A 13,459-nucleotide genomic window follows, 5' to 3' on the forward strand; every position below is an offset into this window, starting at 1 on the left:
TTATAAATTCATACTCGAGGCTGGGGTTTATGCGAAACTTGATGAAGAAATAAGAGCTAGGAAAGTCAGATACAGAATTTCCCCAGAAAAAGTAAATACAACATTATTGAATCAGGGAATGATCATGAGTGAAGGTGTGGCCAGTTTATTTTATATTTGCCTTGTAGTAATCTCGTTGTCTTTGTTGTGTTTTGTGGGGGAAGGTTGGCATTTAATTTTAAGGCAAATCACAATCATATTTGGACACATACGAGAAACTAGGAAAGCTAAAAACAGCGGACCTGGTAATTTCATCTTGATAGGGACGAAGGTTTCAAGCAAGGAACACAATAACTGAAGTATTTAGTGAAAAAAAAGTAAGTACATAACTTATTTAAGCTGTACATCATATTTTCAATATTAAAACTATATTAAAACTATATTAAACCTGCCATTAAGGCAAGTTTTAAAAATGTATTGTCTTTTTCAGTATAAGTTTTATTATTTGAAAAAATTCACACAGCTGGAATATCAATATACAATTTTGAATTATATAATAACTGTATTACTATGGCGATAGGGTTAAATCTGTCCATATTTACAGACCAAGGTGCACAAAATTCGGTAGTACCATAATCACTAGAAATTGATCTGATTATGATTGTTGTAATGTTTGGTCAATTTTCCATTATCACATGAAATGAAAGCACTAGGTGGCCATAATTAATCCACTAATTACATATTAATTCCTCTAATTTTTCTTGAATTAGATTGTCAGAGTTACATTTTGGTCCACTCTTGAGCTGAACCAGCCCAACCGTTTCACAAACGCAGTTTCCATTATTTAGCGAAAGGCAGAGTGAGACCCGGATTCTGGTGGGTATCCACCACCACCGCTGACTGTCGTTGCCAGTGCCGTATGGTGGTCCGTCTCACTTCTCACTCTCTTCAAATTGTTTACCGGGATTATGAACCAACTCGTGTTGAGATGCTTTTCATCTCTTACACGAGTTGGTTCAGTTGATAAATCGTTGAGCTTAAGTTTTAAATTTGGGGCGAATTGGACAAACTAAATTTGCTTATCTTAAAAACTGATAAGCGCAGTGATAAGCCCGATAGCGTTAATTTTCGAATGCATATCATCATTATAAATTCAGAAAAGCTTAAGTTTTAAGTTTGGGGCGATTTGGATAAACTAAATTTGCTTATCTGAAAAATTGATAACTTCGTTGATAAGCCTCATAGCGTTAATTTTCGAATGCATATCATCATTATAAATTCAGAAAAGCTTAAGTTTTAAATTTGGGGCGATTTGAGGCTGTTTTAATAGCTTCTATGTAATTACCTTTATGTATATCATAAATACCTATACATTGTTACGGCTCCTGCCGTATAAGCCCCTCCCTCAGAAACTTTGACCCCAAAAAAGTCATGGTAGCGGTCATTTCGCAGCGGACAACAAAAGCGGAAAATGTGGCACTTCTGACGAAGAAAAATCTGGCATCAGGTTGTCAGCCGCGAAATGACCGCTAAGGTCACTTTTTTAACGATTTATATGTAGGTCGAAAAACCGCCAATTTTCGAATTTTGAAAGTCTTGATGCATCAAAATGTTCATATTCATGAGGGAAGTCAAATGTCAAATGCAAGTTGGTATCTACTTCTTTCTGTACCGAGTGTACATTGACCTTCTCATTTTTCCCAATTTTCTTCCCCAATTTTTGAAGGGGATGTGGTTGAATATAATTCAAAAACAGCTATGCTATATTAATCCCCCCACCCAAAACTGAATTTGTAATTTTTTATGTGCAATTTGGTGAAATCGATGCGAAAAAGACTTGCACTTTTGGCTCATTTTGTACCTCTTGCAATTATGTTTAATTCGTGAACTGGAAGAAGATGCTTTTAGTTACGTATCTCGACATATTCAAAGCTTCTTTAATAACTAATCAGATCAAAATACAGAAAATATCCACCAATCTCATTAGTATGAAGGTAAGCGCTTTCCGATGTGGAAATCTTCGAATTATTTATGCACGACAACTTTATACATACATATGTAAATATATTTGAGGAATATGAGCATCAAGATAATGCGTGGGTTTTCCCCTTAATTCGCGAATGACTTAGCAAGGACATATGTAAGTAGCGGCTTTGCTAGATGATCTAGTTTATTATTGATGTAACGAAATGAGATTAACCAAGCCAGAACTGAAGTATGTACATACATTGCATTTTCCACCGCCTTAGTTTAATAAGTTTGAGAAAGTAGAGAAGCAGGACTTTCTCCTTTTAATGTCAAATGTTTAAGTAACCACATCCTTTAGTTTTGCCATAGAACAACATTTTCGAAATAAAATGGTAGTTAATAAATAAATTGTTAATAATATGCGACAAAGTTGACTAAAACGAATATATTAGAAGTCTGAATTGTCTTAAAAACTATAGATAAGTACGGTCTCATCTTATTTGTGTACATACATAAGTGTGTACATACATTCATATTTACATATACGTAGGTGTTTTATTATTGATTTTCAAAAGGTATGTTCCGCACTGTTTCTGACCAAAATTTTAATGAAATAACAAGCTTCAAATACATTTAGGTGGCTGTGATTTTTTTCAGTTCTGTAGGTCAACATAAACACTAGCAATAAATCGGCAAACTTTACCTCGACGGAAAAAATGCTAGATTTGCAAATTAAATATCGTAGTGTGATTTAATTTTTAATGCTGGATGGGCAATACGTGTCGCAGATTTATGATTGAATGCTTACAATTTACGATGAAAACTGCTCAACACAAAACACAAATTCAATTGGGTTAATAATTTTAAATGATGGCGAAACGAGGTCTCGGGCAAAAAGTCGCCAGGACGCTCAAAATCCGTTTGTTCCACAGAAAGGCTCCGGAAACTAGAGGAACCAATAATGAGAGATCCGCGATTGAAACTGTCCTATTTAGCAGATGAGATGGGTGCTCAAAAACCAACAATTTGTCCCATGTTAACTTAACATTTTGGTATGAAAATGGTTCCCGTCCGTTGGGTACGAAAATTGCTTTCGGCATCTCAAAAACATGATCGAGTCGACTTTTGCAATGCCAATTTTAACCTATTAAATGAAGACTTGAACCTGCTCAATATTTTATTAGCTAAATATGGTACCTGAGTTTACTATTATGACCCGGTGACCAAATAATAATTCCCTCAATGGCAGCACGAGGGGTTGCCACCGCCCGAGAATTGAAAAGTGCAAAAATCTGACAAAAAATTGATGATGACCATTTTCAAGGATATCAAAGGTCCCCTCCTTATAAAATTTATTGCTGGAAATACTACAATAAATGGGGCCGCGTATGCAGGTACCCAGAAGGAGCTGCGTCCTCCGGGTGAAAAGAAACGTGGGGTCAAAATAAAGAGTTGGCCTTTTTTTAGACGACAACGCTCCTCCTCATACCTGGCTTTTTGCGAGGGTTAGTGCAGACGAAAATCGCTTTACCTGCACAAACCACACCCCGAGCAGTCCAGACTTGACCCTTAATGATTATTATTCGTTTCGAAACTTAAAGAAAGACATCAGGGGAAAACGGTTTTCGGATGATATTGATATGAAGTCGAAAATTTTGGCATATTTTCGAGGTAAATTTTAATGAGTTATTGCTAGTGTTAATGTTAACCTACAGAACTGAAAAAAATCACATCCTCCTAAATGTATTTGAAATTTGTTCTTTCGTCAAAATTTTGGTGAGAAACAGTGCGGAACATACCTTTTGAAAATTAATAATAAAACACCCACGTATACTTACATATTCAGAGTCCCTCGCATTGGCCTGCCTGACTAAAGTTTCATAAATAATTAAATTTAAGTTTCTTACCTAGATATATATACATGACATGAGTCTTATCTTGCAGGCACACATCGACCCACATAAATATTAACATAAACACTTTTACGGTCTGACAAGTATTTAACCTGATGAACGGCAGGTATGCGTGCATGCATAAAATAGAGAGAAGTTACAATTTGGAAAATCCGAGACAAATCAGTAAATATCACAAAAATTCATTCAAAATTTTCACGCGTATGGAGAAGTACGTACATAGATCATTAGTAGGCGTTACTTAAATATACACATACATGCATACTCTACATAGATACATTATTTTTAATCAAGCTGTTGAGCTGATTACTATTTTCCTCAACAATTCCTATTTATTTTATTAGTGAGAAAACATTAAACTGCAAATGTAACCTTATTTATTAAGCAAAACCTACGAAAAATAGGAAAATGCACAAATTTAAATTTAACAAAACTACATTTTCCGTGATATTGAAATTAATTTGAGACACCACATTCGGTACAAGCCTTACAAATAGATCGATTTTAGCACTTCCTGGGACGATATTTTGCTCACGTCCTCTAACCCAAACAATTCCAATTTTGTGGCCTACCCCAAATTCAAAATGAAACCTTATCAAGCACAAACAGTTCGATTATTTAACCGTTTATACAATGCGAAACCCTTCTTCTGGTACGGACTCCCAATGCGACTTGCCACAAATGGGAACAATCTACATGTAGAAAAATCAGGGAAACTTGTTCACACGATAATACCACTAATCTCCTCATTAATGGAAATGATAATTTTGGGAGTGTCAACATTTTTGAGAATGAGAAATCCGGAGATCACGTCAATTGAGCGATTTATTATCATTGTTCAGAAGTGGTTCATTTTAGTGTATGGGATTTATTTTTTCTTGTTTCTAATGGACCTTCTGGGATACAACGACATAATGATACTAATTTGCAACTTGACGGAACAATATATCGAAAAATTGGGAAAAGGTAATGTTTCATCTAATTTCTTCTTACTCTATTGTACAAAACGGAATGCTATTGTCCAATGTTATAAATTAGGGTCTTTTTACATGCAAAGACTATTATGGGCTTTTTCATAAATTGATATTTACATCATGCGTAACAAGTTTTTACTAACGTACATAATAAAATTTTGGGAAGAAACTTTTATATTTTGATCTGCAGAAGTTAGAAAGTATTTTTTCTTCTAATAATTGGATTACATGGAGCTAAGTGGAAAAGTCGAAGAAAAAGTTGTGTTTTATTTTGTCAATATTTCGAATGCTATCTACCATTCATTATCAAGACATTTACAAGAAGATGGGAAATTTGTTACAAGATTTCGTAGTTGAAATTAGTTAGTTTAAATTCATAAAAATAGTTGTCATGTTTGTGGCGTTGGATACTGGGGTCACGTTTTGAAGTGATAAAATTTTTTTTCTTATAATGTTCCCTACTTAATGTTTAAGCAGGGCTCTAAATCCAAATTGCGATATACCCGCCATCCAATGGGGGTGTGGATCTGACGTCTAAAAAACCATGAACTGCAAGAAGGCAAGAAGCTTTTGAGAAGAAAATAATTGGCAGTTATATTTTCAATACAATTCATAAAACCTTAAACCAGAAATCTTTATGTTCCTCCAGTCTAAGCTAATCATAAAGTTACAATTAATGTGAATTGGTCTACCAAGATATAAAATTCTTCAATTTCAGCTGTACCCGCCCAACGCAAAATCATCCGTCGTCCCGACTTGCTCAACTATACCCTCCGACTTTTCGTCTGGGCTGGAATAATACTTCCCCCTCCTACGGTTCTGATTGCAATCCTAATCGGAATACGCCCATATGCGATCATAGCCCCTCACATAGATTCCACACTCCCTTGGATATACACCTGGTTACCATCTGGTAGTATGCCCGGCCTGAAACTAGCTGGATTCCTGGTCGAATATTTCGTTCAAGTAATCTCCACAATGGATTTATTCCGTTGTTTCATACTGCTTGAGATTGTAGCCATCATGGCTGTGCAATTCTTCAAAAATCTTATCGACCTGGCCGACGCGTACTTTCGCCGCGTACAATCCCTCGGAAAACAAGGGGACATGCAACACTTCAAAGTCCATCAAGATCTCGTGATCCTATTTCGAATCGCCATGGCAATAAATAAATTGGGGTCGTTCATCGCAATCATGATTGCTGGTACGCTATTTGTAGGTTTTGTGAATGCCGTGGTGCGAATGCATTCCATAATTCCGATAAGTTTCTTGTTCCTGTGCGGATTGGGAGTCTTCATTACTGGCTACGTTCAACTGATAGTGTGTAATTACAGCGCATACATTAATTACAAGAGTAAGAGGTTGTTGCAAAAATACAAAACAGGGTTAGCAATGGTTGGAAATGTGAAGATGAGGAGGGAGATGGTGCGATGTATTAAAAGTTTTCAGCCATTAGGAGTGGCTGTTGGAATTGGTGAGATAACTTTGTTTTTGTTGAATAGAGAAAGGAAAGTTTTTATTTTCAAGTCTATGTTGGATTATTCCATGGATATAGTTCTGACATGAATTAGAGTAATTCTTGATGTGCAAAGGCAGATGAAATATGTATATTATACCAGCGCCCTATCTAGGAAATTGACAACCGGGGCAAGATCTCGACAGCGTCCCTGTGGTGTAATTTTACAGATTGTAAAGATGAATTTTGAATGTTTGCTTTGCCATTATTATTTTAATATAATCTAACTCAGGTTTTCGTTACTAATGAACATTTAGTTTTTTTAAACTATGCATGTATAATTGTGTAGATCATACTAATAAAAATGAAATCGTATTTGACGTCGACAAATAATTTGCTTCGTTTAAAAGGCAACAAATTGTTGCGAAAATATAAAAATCAAAATATATAAAAAAATAGTAGCTTTTTGGAATTTCCAGAACCTTCTCAGTTTTCTAGTTATTGCCCAATAAAGGATTCTTGTATTATCCTCAGAAATATTTATTAGATAAGAACGCATTTTTTAAAACGTAAAAATTCAGCGTTTAAACCTGGACGAATCTCATGAACATCGATTTCTTTAGATTCTTATTTTTTATGTATTCAGTTGCAACACAATGTACATAGCATGCCCTGGTTAAGTGTAAGTAGCTCTTGGCTTAGAAACTGTTGGAGATAATCCAAATCAGATTAGTGCATTGGATTCCTCGTGCGATTTAATAATAATAATAAACATTTATTACACTCGTTTACCAGAACTAGTCTTTACACAAGATAGATCCCTAAAACGGGCGGCTTAGGTGAAGCGAAGGGAAGTGCGATTAAAATACTTGCAATAGCAACGAGCCATAGAAATACCACCACGTGAGTAGTGGTACTTGCATGTATTAATATTGTGGCCATTTCTTATCCGATTTTGATTATCTCAAAGTTAATTGAAAGCTAAAAATATTTAGAAACTGTTTTTCACAGTACATTTTTGATTTAGGTCCTCAATTTTTCGTATAAAGCAATATCACTTTTTGGAGGGTGTTTTTTGAGAATATCTCAGGAATGGGTAGGCTCACAACCGACCAGAGTTGGAATCCAACAGTAGACCATCATAATTAACTCTCGGCACTTATTTCGCAAAAATCGGTTAAGAAATGGTAAAGTAATGTGGTTTTGTCACTTTTGAACGTTGTAGTAAATGCATACTAAGGTGTTTTTTAATCATTAGATTACCATAGCTTCACCTAAGAAAAAAGGTGTTATTTTATAAAGCAATCTAGCCTATTTTCGCGATTTTGCATAGATACCACCAATCCATTTGTTACTTGCAAAGCGAGGTTTCAACCTCTTGGAGACCTTTTTGTCCTCGGCCTCCGCCTCTTCAAAGAATTCTAGATCGAGTTCAGTGAAGTCCTCTATATATTTCAACGAAGCCACCAGTTCCTTAACAACTTATAAGGTAAACGAATAGAGAATACACAAACATTTCTTTAACATGAATAAAAGCTTACCCTAACGTGGAATTCATCGAATTATTTATTTATGAGAAATTGGTACATATGTATATGTATTTGAGGCATGAGTATCGAGATAAGTCGGAGGCTTCCCCTTAATGACTAGGCAAGGACAGACAAAAGCAACGCTAGATGATCTAGTTTATTATTGATGGCATAGAATGAGATTAACCCAGCCAGAAATAAAATTATATTGTCTGAAACTTTCCATCCCGTTAGTTTAACCTTGAGAAACTAGAGAAACCAATTTTCGAGGACTTTCTCCCTCTAATGTTAAATGTTTAAGTAGTTCCTTTAATTTTGCCATGCAAACCATAAATATGTATGTCCTAAGCTTATTGTGTAAGTACTTATTCATACATATTCCGAGTCCCTCATATTGGCCTGTCTGACTAAAGTTTAATCAATAATTAAATTTAAGAAGTTTCTTAACCACGTAAGCAGGTTATTAGGTTGGCATTACTTTTAGTCAAGTATTTTTAATATTTTGCCCTTTACTGAGACGGAGTGCTTAAAATGACGACAAACATATATTTATTTATCTCATCTTGTAGACAGATATCGACCAACATACATATATACACCAGTATTTTACAGTCTGACAAGTACACATATAATCTGGCGAATGTCTAGGACATACATACATACTTAAAATAACAAGAAGTTACAATTTAGAAATTCTGAAATGAATATCTCATATCACAGAAGTTAATTGAAAATTTTCATTATAATCAAGACATTGTTATAGCAACGTCTTGATTATCTACTTAAATATACGCATAAGCACATATCTACATAGTTTATAATCAATCTCTAGACCTGATTACTATTTTCCGTCATCAATTCCCACTTACATACCTTATGATGAGATCGACTATAAAATGATACTCAACGGGTTGAGACCGTCCTCCGCAACGACCCGTCGCAGTCGGTTTCTCCAATCTCTATTAAGAAGGGCTGAGGGAATAAGTGACGAACTAACACTCGTCGTCAATTAAGTTAACTTGTATTTATTAAAAACTCAACCAATTTTTACAACTTTTTGGAAGAGACAAGAAAACTTACAACTACACTGCTTCACAGACAAAAGAACAGTGCCCGAAAGCACGAAAATACCTCGCCTTCACAAAGACGAGGGACACTCAAATTATAGGGGCGAAATAAAGAATACGCATATACTAATGCCTTATGATTTCTTCACCTTATAAGTCAGAAACCATAAACTTACAAATTAACCTTTCATCTACTGTTCGTCCAGTATTATTAGTCGCAAAAAATTCCGAAAGGTTACCTGGCAGATTATTTATTTTTCAATTAGCAACCAAATAACCTCTCAGAAAATTTTCCAAGAAATTGAGACTATTAATATTGGATGCACAGTAGGTATACTAATTTGTTAAGCAAAATAGGAACATACATACATATGTACGCAAATTAAAATTTACATCTCATATTTCTCATCTCATGTGGCAGTGCCACACGATTGGGGGGAAGTCTTAAGTCTTACTCAAAATGACCACACCCACACTGCGACGAGCTCCAAAAGGGGCGAGAATGAAAGTTGCTCGTGCCCTAACGAAGGTTTTGGAGGAGGTGACCACAACCAAAACCGAAGAATCATGGGGCAAACTATTTCTATTCCCTTACGTAAGCCTTCCCGTTCCCCAGAAGACCGACAAGGTCAAGAATTTGACGACGTGGGTCAAGTCAGGAGTTGCCCGGTGGTTGTTGGAGCAGGCAGCCCCACCGCCACGACTCCCACGACCTCCCGCCAAGCCCCCTCGAGAGATGGAAAATGTGGCAAAGAAAGTGGAGGCGAAACTGGCGGATGGTGATATCCGGGGGGCAATTAGACTTGCCTGTTCCGACGACACGATAGCCCCAAGGAGCCAAGAGACAGTTGATGCGCTTTTCAGTAAGCATCCGCCACACCCGGAACCAACCGCATATCCCGAACCACTAAATAATTCGGAACCACCAACGGTGGACCCTATAGAAATCACCACCGCGATATCAAGCTTTCCGCCTGGGTCAGCGGGGGGCCTTGATTCCCTTCGCCCGCAAATTTTGAAAGACCTTGTCGCCACTGGGCAGGGGGAAGTGGGGGAAAAATTACTTCAGGCTATCGTAAATTTTATAAATGTTGTTCTCAGCGGGAATGTTCCAGTCCCTTTCTGCCCGATTTTCTACGGAGCTTCCCTCACCGCTCTAAAGAAGAAAACTGGCGGGATTCGGCCCGTTGCGGTTGGAAATGTATGGCGCCGCCTTTCCGCTAAAATCGCACTGAAAAGAATGTCCCCCGACCTTGTGGAGTACCTAGCACCCCATCAACTGGGGGTGGGGATAAGGGGGGGTGCCGAAGCGGCGGCACATTCGGCCCGCATCTATTGGGGACACGCCCATACGACATCTAAAGCCTTTTTGAAAGTCGACTTTAACAACGCCTTCAACGAGATTCGGCGGGATACAATTCTCTACATTATTCATGAAAGGTTCTCCTCAATGTTCAGTTTTTTATCGCAGGCTTATTCTTTTCCGTCTCAATTATACTATGGCGACACCCCCATCTCCTCCCGCCGCGGGGCCGAACAAGGGGACCCGTTAGGTCCCGCCCTTTTTGCGCTCGTCGTTCAACCCATCATCCTCGCCGTCGAAACGGAGCTAAACCTGTGGTATTTGGACGATGCCACTATAGCGGACACCCCAGAAAAAGTGTTAGTCGCGCTGGACACCATTATCCGCATGGGCGAGGAAGTTGGTCTTCGCCTGAACACCGCCAAGTGTGAAGTGGGCGTGCTAGGGGCGGACGAACATTCCCGCCTTGAAATTTTGGAGCGTTTTCGTCGGGCAGCACCGGGAATACAGGAGATTTCCCCCGAAGCCGCCGTACTCCTGGGTGCTCCTCTCACCGACGAGTCGATCGAGGCTGTACTGGGGGCGAAGGCCGAACAATTAGCTACACTTGGGGCCCGACTTCTTCACCTCTCCTCCCACTCCGCCTTTTTCCTTCTTCGAGCTTCGGTGTCTACACCGCGTCTCATTTACTTTTTGCGGTGTGCCCCCACTTGGCGGAGATTTGACTCCCTCACCCTCTACGACGCCAAACTTAAGGAGTCCATGGAGGGGATTCTCAACTGTTTCCTTTCCCCGCAATCTTGGCTTCAGTCCTCCCTTCCGGTCAGTGAAGGTGGCCTGGGGGTCAGGCGTGCTGTAGACGTGGCGATTCCGTGTTTCCTAGCGTCCGCCTACAGCGCCCTGCCCCTCGTTGAGCGCCTACTTCCGCCATACCTACATGGCACCGACACCGCACAGCAGGAAGGAGAAGAGAGGTGGAACCCCATGGGACCGGCGGAACTCCCCCCGCTCGAAGTTAGGGGTATACAGGCCGCATGGGAGAAGCCTCAACAGGAGGCCGCCATCAAGCACCTCAAGAATAGTGCACCTACACCGGAGGATAAAGCCCGACTCCTTGCTATGGGACAGCCACATGTGGGGGCGTGGCTAAATGTCATCCCTTCGCCACAACTTGGGACGCTTCTCCCCAACGAGACGTTCCGAGTCGCTTGCGCGCTTCGCCTTGGATGCGACGTGTGCCACTCTCATAAATGCCCATGTGGAGCGGAGGTCACAACAAAAGGCTATCATGGCCTAAAGTGTAAGAGGAGCGCGGGTCGTTATTCGCGACACACCGCGGCAAATGACGTTATTTGGAGAGCGCTCCGATCTGCTGGAGCACCAGCTATCAAACAGCCACCAGGTTGTTCTCGACAAGACGGGAAGAGGCCGGACGGCCTAACGTTAGTCCCATGGGCGAGAGGGAGGCCCTTGGTTTGGGACTTTACATGTTCGGACACCTTCGCACCATCTTACCTCCCTCAAACCTGCGTTCATCCTGGTGCGGCAGCCGAAAGAGCGGAGGACGCCAAGATTAAGAAATATGAATTCCTTCAGGACAGATTCCTCTTTGTTCCTGTAGCCATTGAAACGATAGGAGTGTGGGGCAAAGAGGGCCTGTCCCTTATCAAGGAAATCGGATCAAGGATCACGATCGTTACGGAGGAGAAGAGGGCAACATCATTTCTCCTCCAGAGGATGAGTATTTCAGTGCAGCGTGGAAATGTGGCTGCTATTTTGGGATCTCTTCCAGCCGGACGAGAGTTAGATGAGATTTTTTACCTTTAGGACAACTACAATTAAAAGAGTTTTTTTAATATTCAGATAGGGACACTTATGTACGGCGCTGGTCGTTTAGCTTTTTCGAAATACATATATGTAAAATGATTTCATGGATATGTGCAAAAATGCAATAAAAAACTTATTATATTTGACAAAAAAATTTTAAAATTTACAAAATTAGATTGTTCATGACATTGAAATTAGATAATTTAGAACAACACGTTTCATACAAGCTTTACAAATGGATTGATTTCAAGCACGTTATTGAGTAATATTTTCGCAACGTCCTAAAGCCCAAACAATTATTATTTTATAACCTAGCCCAAATTCAAAATGAAACCTTATCAAGCACAAACAATTCGATTATTTAACCGTTTTTATTATGCGAAACCTTTTTTCTGGTATGGACTCCCAATGCAACTTTGCACAAATGGGAACAATCTTCATATCCAAAAATCCGGGAAACGCATCCATACGATAATGCCGCTGATCTTCTCATTCGTAGGAATGATAGTTTTGGGGGTTTCAACCATTTTAAAAATGAGAAGTCCCGTGATCACTACAATGGGTCGATTTAGTATAATGGTTCAAAAGTGGTTCATTATAATGGAAGGGATATATTTTTTCTTGTTTTTAATGGACCTTCTGAGATACAACGACATAATGATTTGTAATTTGTAACTTGACGGATCAATACATCGAAAATTTGGGAAAAGGTAAACAATTTTTCGTAGGTTTTCTTGCCTAATTGAATGAAACCGTACTCTATGATTTTCTAAATACTTAATAGGCTTCTTTTATTGAAATCTTATCGCTGGTAATCGCTAATTAAAAAAAATGAAAACATTTTTTACTTAATTGATATTCACACCGTTCTTTACAAGGTTTTACTAACCTCAGCAAATTTTGATTGCAATTTTTGTATTTTAAATTGCTTATGCTGCAAACTATTTTTTTCATAATGTTTTCATTTATACCCTTCTTAACGTCCGAGGTCGTCAAGTTGGACTAAAATTATACCCTCCCCCAATGGGTTAGTCGTTTTGTGGTTTGCAAAATTAGTTTAAAAAAATACTTATGAAATGCAAAGAAAATAAGTAACTTTTGACAAGAAACTAATTTCCAGTTAAATTTGCAACACAATTCAAAACTTAAATCAAGCAATATTGTTGTCCCACTACTCCAAACTAATCGTAAATTAACAACTAAACAAAGCGAATTTACACACCAAGGTTACATTTTTAATTTTTCCAGCCGTCCCCGCCCAACGGAAAATAATCCGTCGTCCCGACTTGCTCAACTATACCCTCCGACTCTTCGTCTGGGCTGGCATCATACTTCCCCCTCCAGCGATTCTGATTGGCGTCTTGCTTGGGATACAGCCCACTGCGGGCATAGTACAGCTTCAAAATTCCCTTGGATGTACACGTGGTTACCACCCGAAGTTAT

This window comes from Folsomia candida, unplaced genomic scaffold (assembly GCF_002217175.1).
Source record: "Folsomia candida strain VU population unplaced genomic scaffold, ASM221717v1 Fcan01_Sc005, whole genome shotgun sequence".
Lineage (NCBI taxonomy): Eukaryota > Metazoa > Arthropoda > Collembola > Entomobryomorpha > Isotomidae > Folsomia > Folsomia candida.